The sequence below is a fragment of the Chiloscyllium plagiosum genome, unplaced genomic scaffold (genome assembly GCF_037043375.1).
Source record: "Chiloscyllium plagiosum isolate Xiang-an unplaced genomic scaffold, Cpla_swu_hap1 HiC_scaffold_1, whole genome shotgun sequence".
Lineage (NCBI taxonomy): Eukaryota > Metazoa > Chordata > Chondrichthyes > Orectolobiformes > Hemiscylliidae > Chiloscyllium > Chiloscyllium plagiosum.
In genome coordinates this window covers 45,735,182-45,746,036 of record NW_028270139.1, presented here as the reverse complement: position 1 = coordinate 45,746,036, position 10,855 = coordinate 45,735,182, and positions in this window count along the sequence as shown.

Below are 10,855 nucleotides of genomic sequence, written 5' to 3'. Positions count from 1 at the left end.
TAACATTGGGAAATGTCAAACAACCAGCTCCATGTTTGTGTCATGCTGTCTTTAGCCGAGAAACATTGTCACTAATTCTACTAGCACTCTTGCTCAGGCTCGTGCACAATGCTAGGGCTTTTCTGATTTGAATGCCTCAATACCATACTAAATACTGCACTTAACTATTGAGGCATAGCAGAATTTCTTAAACAAATAACTATGCATTTAAGATATGAGTTAGAACATAATTTCAAACCCCTTTTGTAAGGATATTATCAGTGCTCAAACCAGAATGACAGAGAACTTCATCTATTATGCTATTATGTAAAATGGTGACCAGAAAGCACTTCATCTCAAACAGTAATTCATAAAAGTACGTTATCTTATTTTCTCTTCCAATAAACTATATCTGTTAAATATTAGCAACTTTTGGCATGGCTTTAATTTCAATTACATTGACCTGTCTGGCCATAAAGGTTGACATCATGAACAACTTAGAACTATTGCTAGAGGTGTCTTCTAACATAAAATTTATAAATTTATGAATAATATGAAAAACATTTAACTTAAAAAAGTCACTTTTAGGACGCAGTGAACAATTATTCCATCTTGTTTTATATCAATAAGTCTGAAATTTGTTCATGGTATGTACTTGAGCAATTAAATTATATATTCCTTCATAAAAGAGATATAAAGGAGTATTATTTTGTTCATCTTGGCTTGCTGTCCAAAAAGAATCCAGAGTTATCGCATCATAGTGTCCAACTTTTATATATCATTTCAAGAATATTGTCCACATGCTCATAAGGTTAGTCTTGTTACTTGACTTTGCTCCGCTTCCAGGATTTGCATATTTCCATCAAATGTGAACAGAGTTAGACACATTGCACATTGAGTAAATAGTGGTGTAACTGATTATTTATCTGTTCATGGGATGTGGTTTTCTCTGGCTAGGCCAGCATTTATAGCCTAAATCCAATTTCCTTGGAGAGGGTGGTGGTGAGCTGCCTTCTTGAACTACTGAAGTCTTTGAGGGCTGTGTTGGTATACCATTCACAATACTGTCAGATAAGGAGTTCCAGGATATTAACTCAACAATAGTGAAGGAACTATTCCAGTTCAGGATGGTGTGTGGCTTAGAGGAGAACACCTAGACGGTGGTGGTTCAGTGTATTTACTTTCAGATAATGAAGGTCATAGGTTTGGAAAGTTCTGTTAAAGGTGTCTATTACTGCAGTGCATCTTGTAGATATTACACACTATTATCACTTGTTCATCAGTGGTGAAGTGAATGAATGCTGAAAGTGTTGGTTAGGGTGCTTTTCAAGTGCACAACTTTGCCCTGGATTGTTTTGAGTTTCTTGAGTCCTTATGGAGCTGCACCTATTCAAACAAGTGGAGAGTAATCCATCACTCCTAGGACTTGTGTGTTGTAGACAGTGAACAAAACTGGGGAGTCAGAAGGTGAATTAGTGACCACAGATTTCTTCGCTTCTAACCTGCTCTTCTAGCCACAGCATTTATATGGCAATTCCAGGTCACTTTGTGGAGATGGTAATTTCCTAGTACTTTTGTGGCAAGAACATTACCTAGCCCATTCTCTGTGTCTTGCAGCATGGACAAGGACTACTTCAGTACCTGACAAGTGGGCTTATTTTCCCTGGACTGTCGGAGCTGAGGGGTGACCTTATAGAGATTTATAAAATCATGAGAGGCATGGATAGGGTAAATAGACAAGATCTTTTCCCTGGGTTGGGGGAGTCCAGAACTAGAGGGCATTGGTTTAGGTTGAGAGGGGAAAGATTTAAAAGGGACCTAAGGAGCAACCTTTTCATGCAAAGGGTGGTGCATGTATGGAATGAACTGCCACAGAAATGGTGGAGGCTGGTACAATTACAGCATTTAAAAGGCATCTGGATGGACTATATGAATATGAAGGGTTTAGAGGGATATGGGCCAAGTGCTAGTAAATGGGATTAGATTAGGTTAGGGTATCTGGTCGACATGGATGAGTTGGACTATAGGGTCTGTTTCCATGCTGTACATCTCTATGACTCTATGACTCTAAGTTGCAAGTGGTGCTGAATTTTGGTCAATCATCAGCGACAATCCCCATTAAGGATGGAGGGAAGGTCATTGACGAAGCAGCTGAAGAGTTGTAAGTTACTGCTACATGCTAAATAGGTAGATTTTAAACAGATCTAGCAACTCAAGACTGGGCATTGGATGCATTGCTGCTATCACCAGCAGCAGAATTGTATTCAAATGCAATCTGTAATCTCATAGCTTAGCATTTCCCTCACTTGCCATTACTACCAAACCATGGGATAAGTCTTGGCTCAATGAAGATTGCAAGAGGGCATGCTAGAGCAATGGCAGGTATGCCTAAAAATGAGATAGCAACCTGGTGAAGCTCCAACACAGGACTACTTGCAAATCTAACAATATAAGCACTGAGAGACGGATAGGGCTAAGTGATCCCACAACTAATGGATCAGATCTATTTGTTGCAGTCCTGCCACATTACTTGTGAATGATGGCAGACAATTAAACAATTCACTGGAGCCCAAAAACCATACCATCTCCCTTTGTTCTAGGTACGACACCAATTAGCGGAGAGTTTTTTCCCTGATTCTCGTTGACACCTGTTTTGCTGGGTTCCTTGGTGACATACGCAATAAATGCCACCTTGATATCAAGGTCAGTCACTGCCACCTCAGTGTTAATGTCACTGAACCAGTACTTCAGAGGTCCAACTTAATACTCTGGGACAAGGGTCCAAATCTCACCCCAGCTGCTGGTGGAATTTTACTTAATGGTCTGAAATTGAAAGCTAGCTTCAGTAATGGACGCTGTCATTGATTATCATAGAAGACTATTTGTCTCACAAATGTGCATTAAGGAAGATAATCTGTCATCACTATCTCATTTGGCCTGCATGTAATTCCAGATTGACAGAAATGTGGTTGACCATTAATTGACCTCTGAAATAGCTGAACAGGCCAGTTATTCAATTCAAGGGCAATTACAGGTTGGCAAGAAGCTTTGGACTGGCCAGTGACATCTGCATCTCATGAAAGAATAAATAAAAAGAAAGCATTAGGTTGAGCCTTACTGCAGCACTAAACTCTGCCATAATGGTTAATGCTCTACAATGATTGGATATATTCAGTTCCAAACCCAACATCTGGGCTTCTGTCAACTTCTGCTACAGCTATTTCAATACCATTCATGGCCCCTCTGAATCTTGATTTCTTCAAGATACTCTTCCATCTCTACTTTCATCTGATCTGTTCTTTCCACTTACATATTATGCATAGCTTAAATTGAGGTTTCTGAGCTGCAATGTTATATTCAGGTGTTTTTCTCCAGCTTGTTGGCTTCAGTAAATTGTACCAGTTTATAGCGAGGTTCTAAATCTAAATTAAATCTAAAATATAAAAAATGACAATAAAAAGACTTAATTTTCTGTTTAAGTATTTTCTATTGCAAACCCTTTTGTACAGTTTCATATTCAATTAGGCCCAACCTCTTTTAATTTGTCATCTTTCATGTGGAACCTTGCAAAATTTTTAAAATGTTAATTTGTAGGATTATCCGCAATTTGATTTGTGTCATTTCCTAAAGAAAAAAATTCAACAAAGTCAGCAAAGCAGAATCTTCCCCTTGAGAAGTTGTGTTGGCTTCTCTTTACTAGATAAGTCCTGGTAATTGATTTCAACACTACCTGCAATGCACCATTTTGATCTTTGAATTTAATGCTGTTACAATACAGAATCTTTTTGCCAGATAGTTATCCAAATTATTTTGCCATATAAATGCTTATGCTCTTCACCATATTTAGAGGCATAGAGTCATAGAGATGTACAGCATGGAAACAGACCCTTCAGTCCAACCCGTCCATGCCAACCAGATATCCCAACCCAATCTAGTCCCACCTGTCAGCACCCGGCCCATATCCCTCCAAGCCCTTCTTATTCATATACCCATCCAAATGCCTCTTAAATATTGCAATTGTATCAGCCTCCACCCCTTCCTCTGGCAGCCCACTCCATACACATACCACCCTCTCTATGAAAATATTGCCCCATAGGTCTCTTTTATATCTTTCACCTCTCACCCTAAACCTATGCCCTCTAGTTCTGGACTCTCCGACCTCAGGAAAAAGACTTTGCCTATTTACCCTATCCATGGCCCTCATAATTTTGTAAACCTCTATAAGGTCACCCCTCAGCCTCCGATGCTCCAGGGAAAACAGCCCCAGTCTGTTCAGCTTCTCCCTATAGCTCAAATCCTCCAACCCTGGCAACATCTTTGTAAATCTTTTCTGAACCCTTTCAAGTTTAACAACATCTTTCTGATAGGAAGGAGACCAGAATTGCATGCAATATTCCAACAGTGGCCTGTACAGCTGCAACATGACCTCCCAACTCCTGTACTCAATATTCTGACCAATAAAGGAAAACATATCAAACGCCTTCCTCACTATCGTATCTACCTGCGACTCCACTTTCAAGGAGCTATGAACCTGCACTCCAAGGTCTCTTTGTTCAGCAACACTCCCTAGGACCTTACCATTAAGTGTATAAGTCTTGCTAAGATTTGCTTTTCCAAAATGCAGCACCTTGCATTCATGCATATTAAACAGTAAAATGGCTACTTGGGTAGATAACAGGAGATAGCCATCATCCATTGATCAAGAACCTTCAGAATTGATTTTTTAATTCTTTGACAGATTATGAGCTTCACTGGCAAGGTCAGCATTTGTTGCCTGTCCATAATTACCACTGAGAGGCTGGTAGTTGTGGACTGCCTTTTGATCCATTGCAGTCAAGAGGTAAATAAATGCTATTTGATACTTGGAAAATTACCTAACATCACACCAACAACTGTGTTGGTTAATGTGTCACTGCACCCTGCATTACAACAGTGGTGACAATTCAAAACCCCTTCCTTCCCTGTTAGGCACTTTGACACATCCATTTGTCATGAACGGGACAATATAAAAGTAGGGGAAAGTGAGGATAAATATATGTTTCTTTCTTTTACTCATAAGTTGTAGCATAATTTCTCGCTGACGTCTGTTCATTGGAAATAAGTCTTCAGGTTGTCAAAAGCAATAGACTGAAGAAAACTGAAGCTCACAATATACTCTATGTCCTATATTCCCAAACAGGATTCCTGAAGAAGGGCTTATGCCCGAAACGTCGATTCTCCTGTTCCCTGGATGCTGTCTGACCCGCTGCGCTGTTCCAGCAACACATTTTCAGCTCTGATCTCCAGCATCTGCAGACCTCACTTTCTCCCCTATATTCCCAAACAGCAAAGTTTAAGATCTGCAATTTTCAATAGTATTTGGCATATTTATATGATACCAACAGTACTATCAATTAGTGAGTTTTGAGAAGATTTGTAGCTCAGGTTGAGATTCTGGATGTAGGTTTGCTCATTGAGCTGGAAGGTTCATTTCCACACGTTTCGTCACCATATTAGGTAACATCGTCAGTGGGCCTCTGGGCGAAGCACTGCTGATAATTCCTGCTTTCTGTTTATATGTTTGGGTTTCTTTGGGTTGGTGATGTCATTTCCTGTTGTGGTGTCATTTTCTGCTCTTTTTCTCAGGGGCTGGTAGATGGGGACTAACTCGATGTGTTTGTTGATAGAGTTCCAGTTGGAATGTCATGCTTCTAGGAATTCTTGTGCATGTCTCCATTTGGCTTGTCCTAGGATGGATGTGTTGACCCAGTCGAAGTGGTGTCCTCCCTTATCTGTATGTAAGGATACTCGTGAGAGAGGATTGTGTCGTTTTGTGGCTAGTTGATGTTCATGTATCCTGGTGGCTAGTTTTCTGCCTGTTTGTCTTATGTAGTGTTTGTTACAGTTCTTGCAAGGTATTTTGTAAATGACATTAGTTTTGCTTGTTGTCTGTATAGGGTCTTTCAAGTTCATTAGCTGCTTGAGTGTGTTGGTGGGTTTCTGGTCCACCACTATTCAGACCCTTTGGCATCATGGTACCCACTGAGCCACATGCCACCCTTTTCTTTAAAGAAACCCTTTCTACTGCAGTAACTCACCAAGTCTGCTTCAACAGTATGATCCAAACCAACAACTACAATCACTTTCAGACAATAAGTACAGAAGCGGCAAGGGGACGCCAACACCTGCAAGTCCCCCTCAAACTCACATATCATCCTGATTTGGAAATATTTTTCTGTTCATTTATTATTGTTAGGAAAAAAATCTTGGAACTTGATTCCTAACATCACTGCAGATGTACCAAACCACATGGACTGCAATGGTTCAGGTTAATGGCTCATTGCCATCTTTCCAAATGAAATTAGGGATGAGCAACAAATAATGAAAATAATAATAATTCTGTTTCTCCATCTATAGGATGTGGCTTCCAGTTATACTAGAATGTGATTCAACTATATTTTAACAGCAGAAGACATTTCCACCTCACAGCTAATTAACAAGATTTACTTAACTTAGGAAAGGGTGCATTCAGACTTGTAAGCTACTCATTTTCTATGGCCCTGAGATCAGTTAGCTCAGTTATATATTCCAGCTGGAAACGTACCAAGGACACAGTAAAGTGACACAGCAATAATAAAGCAGCATGTGTCATGCACTATTTTTAGATGCTTTTGTCATCATAGTTGAAGCAGAAACACAATTGATTTACCCTCTATTTCACTATCTTAAAATTTGAAAGATGGCCTTGGTTTTCTGTATGAATATTTAAAAATTCATCGTTATTATCATAAATCCTGTTCAATTTGGTACAAAGGAATTTATTTGATAGATTCAGAATCATAGAGTTTTACAGCATGAAAACAGACTCTTTGGTTCAATTTGTCCATGCTGAGCAGATATCCTAAACTAATCTAGTCCCATTTGCCAGCACTTGGCCCGTATCCCTCTAAACCATCCTATTCATACACCCATCTAGATGCCTTTTAAATGCTGTAATTGTACTAGCCATCACCACTTCCTCTGGCAGCTCATTCCATACATGCACCACCCTCTGTGTGAAAAGGTCCCTGAGGTCCCTTTAAATCTTTTCTCCCTCAACTTGAACCCATGCACTCTAGTTCTGGACCCCCCCTACCCTAGGGAAAAGACCATCCCTGGGGAAAAGACCTACTCACTCTATCCATCCCCCTCATGATTTTATAAAGCTCCATCAGGTCACCCCTCAGCCTCCGAAACTCCAGGGAAAACTGCCCAGCCTATTCAGGCTCTCCCAATAGATCAACTCCTTCAACCCTGGCAACATCCTTATAAGTCTTTTCTGAACCCTTTCAAATTTCACAACATCTTTTCTATTTCAGGGAGACCAGAATTGGATGCAGTATTATAAAAGTAGCCTAGCCAATGTCCTGTACAGCTGCAACATGACCTCCCAACTCCTATACTCAATGCATTGACCAATAAAGGAAAGCATAGCAAATGCCTTCTTCATTATCCTATTACTTGCGACTCTACTTTCAATGAGCTACGAAGCTGCTCTCCAAGGTCTCTTTGTTCGGCAAATCTCCTCAGGGCCTTACCATAAGTCTTGCCCTGATTTGCCGTATCAAAACCCAGCACCTTACTTTATCTAAATTAAACTCCATTTGCACTCCTCAGCCCATTGATCCAACTGATTAAGATCCTCTGAGGTAAGCTTCTTCGCTGTCCACTACCCCACCAATTTTGATGTCATCTGCAAAGTTACTAACCATGCCTCCTATGTTCACATCCAAACTATTTATATAAATGGCAAAAAACAGTGGACCTGTTACAGGTGAGAAATTCGACGTGTTTCAAAGAATGGTTTGAATATATTCAATGTTGGAAGAGTATTATTAGCAAGGCCAACATTTAGAGTTCATTCCCAGCATTCCTTGCAAAGGTGAAATGAACCACATCCTTGAATCAATACAGCTCACAATTAGAATAGATTTCAATAATGTTGTTCGATGGGCAATTCTGGGATTTTTGACCCAACAAGAATGAAAGCCCTAATTGTATAAATTAACACGTATCTAAGTTAGGACAATGTTGGAAGACAATTTATAAGTGATAGTGTTGATATGAACAGTTTTGGTCACCTTAAAGAAACATGTACTGGAGGCAGTACAGAGTAGGTCCAATAGACTGATCCCAGGTATGGTGGGATTTCCTTATGAGGAGAGTTTGAATAGATTGCACATGTACTCTTTGGAGTTTAGAAGAATAAGAAAAGTCCTTGTTGAAACATATAAGATTTTTGGGAGCTTGACAGAGTAGATGTGGAGAAGTCATTTTCCTTTGTGGGAGAATGGAGAACCAGAGGACATAATCTCAGAATAAGAAGTCAGCCATCTAAGGCAGAGATGAGGAGGGAGCTTTCCTCTCAGAAGGCAAAGAACCAGTGGAATTCTTTACTGAAAAGGGCTGTCGAGGTTGAGTCATAATGTGTATTCAATGGAAATTACAACCATTACTCAATGAGTTGCTCCCTTTCAGATAAATCTTTTAAATTCAGTCATCAAAATGACTAATTCTTTCCTTTTGATCTGTTATCCAGAATAAAAAGGGCTTCCACCAGGCTTCTTTAATGAACTCTAAACATCTATTTTTTATCAAACAGAAATCACTTTTAAAAACATGACAAAACTGGTTAATTTCTAAACTATAACCTGGAATAAGGACTATATCTCCTTTAAATTCCAAAACAGACACATCCACACAACACAAAAGACAATTAAGGCTCTGCAGAGATCCTCTTTTTAAAAATTGGTAATGAAAAGCATCCTTATTAAACAATGGTGTAGAAAGCAACAGCTATAAATTGACAAATTCTTACATTACACTGGGTCTTGGTTTTAAAATAAAAGCAAATACTAGCTGCTATCAATCAATACAATATCTTCCATGCAAGGCTACAGTTCAGATGGAAATCAAGCTGGATTCAAGTCTTTGGATATATTTGAATAGTTCAGCTTCCTGGGGCTTTACAAGATAATCTAAGTACTGAGGTCTGGGAATATCCAAGAGGAAGGGAGAGATAGAGCTGAAAATGTGTTGCTGGAAAAGCGCAGCAGGTCAGGCAGCATCCAGGGAACAGGAGAATCGACGTTTCGGGCATAAGCCCTTCTTCAGGAATCCTGATGCTGCCTGACCTGCTGCGCTTTTCCAGCAACACATTTTCAGCTCTGATCTCCAGCATCTGCAGACCTCACTTTCTCCTTCCGGAAGGGAGACATAGTCTTGCAAAAAAATTCCAAAGCTGCACAGATGCTTTGGAGTTGTTTTATCCCTTTTTCTTTGACTCCTTAGGTTCATGAAAACAGAAAACAATCCAGAAAAGGTTGCTAAGCAACTATCAGCACAGGGGTAAACAGTCTCATTTAAGGTCTAATTTTACAGCAATTAAAGATAATAAACCCCATCTCTTATCTCCCTAAAAGCTTTGCTTGACTATTTTTTCCCAAGGTCAGAGTGTTACAAGTGGACATAAATTTAAGGCGAAGGGTGGAAGGTATAGGGGAGATGTCAGGGGTGGGTTCTTTACCCAGAGAGTGGTGGGGGCATGGAATGCGCTGCCTGTGGGAGTGGTAGAGTCAGAATCTTTGGTGACCTTTAAGCGGTAATTGGATAGGTACATGGATGGGTGCTTAAGCTAGGACAAATGTTCGGCACAACATCGTAGGCCGAAGGGCCTGTTCTGTGCTGTATTGTTCTATGTTCTCTATGTTCTATGTCACTCGGCTCTCTGTAATTACCAGGTGGATTAAAGCCACATTAAATTGTGGAGCTAATTTCAAAGAAACCACATAGCTTCCCTTCAAACTCTTATTAAGGTCCTTGCTTAATCAACAAAGTGTCCAAACAGTTCAATAGCTTCCAGTTCTCCACATCATCCATAGATCTAGATATTACTTCCAGCACTGACACCATTGCTATTTTTGGCTTGTCTGGCTTCTGAACCATGAGCTCCAGTGTGGCACACTGAACCTGAATTGTGCAGCCTAAGCCACTTACTTGTTCTAGCGGCCATGTGTTGTTGTGACCAGTTCAACTGAGTTTACTTAAATAATTTGTGTCTAATTGAAAAAAAATTAAAGCAAACCTAAATCAGCTGCCTATAATAATTAAGTTTTAAAATGGAATTGTAGAATGAATCATAGGAATCCCTACAGCATGGAAACAGGCCATTTGGTCCAACAAGTCCACACAGACCCTCCAAAGAGCATCCCACCCAGACTTATTCCCCTAGCCTATTACTCTATATTTAACCTGACTAATGCGCCTGGTCCCTGGCACCGTGAGTCAGCAGTGCTAAACACTGAGCCAGCTTGCTGCCCTATAACTGCAGTGCATTGGCCAGGAATTGAACCCGGCCTCGCATGTGGGAAGCAGGAATTGTACCCCTGAACCACCACTGCATTTCTTTCGAGCGCATACGCACTCCCCCATTACCACAAATGTTGCAGCCAAGTATCCCGCATTTGGGGACATCACAGGCATCAGCACACCCAAAGTGCAATAGGATAGCCTCATCCTGGGAGCACCTCCTTCTTGATCAACTTCAAGAAAATATTCTATGTGAAAGATACAGCACAGCAAAATGTGGTTTAAAGAAAAGATTAAATGAAAAAGTAAATAAAAATGCTTCAAATGGTAGAAAAAAAGTTGAGGTAGTGCATATTTGGTTTTATCACAAAAGATAACTGAGGAAATCTAAACAAATAAGCAAAGAACAGAGAAATAAAGGAATAAATTGCAGAGGGTAGGAATATAAACCTCAAAATGCTGTAATAATAATAGAAGAAAGGTCAGTGATCAATTAGTCCATTAATTATGGTTTGGATAGACTATTATTTCAGTCTATCTAGTCCCACAT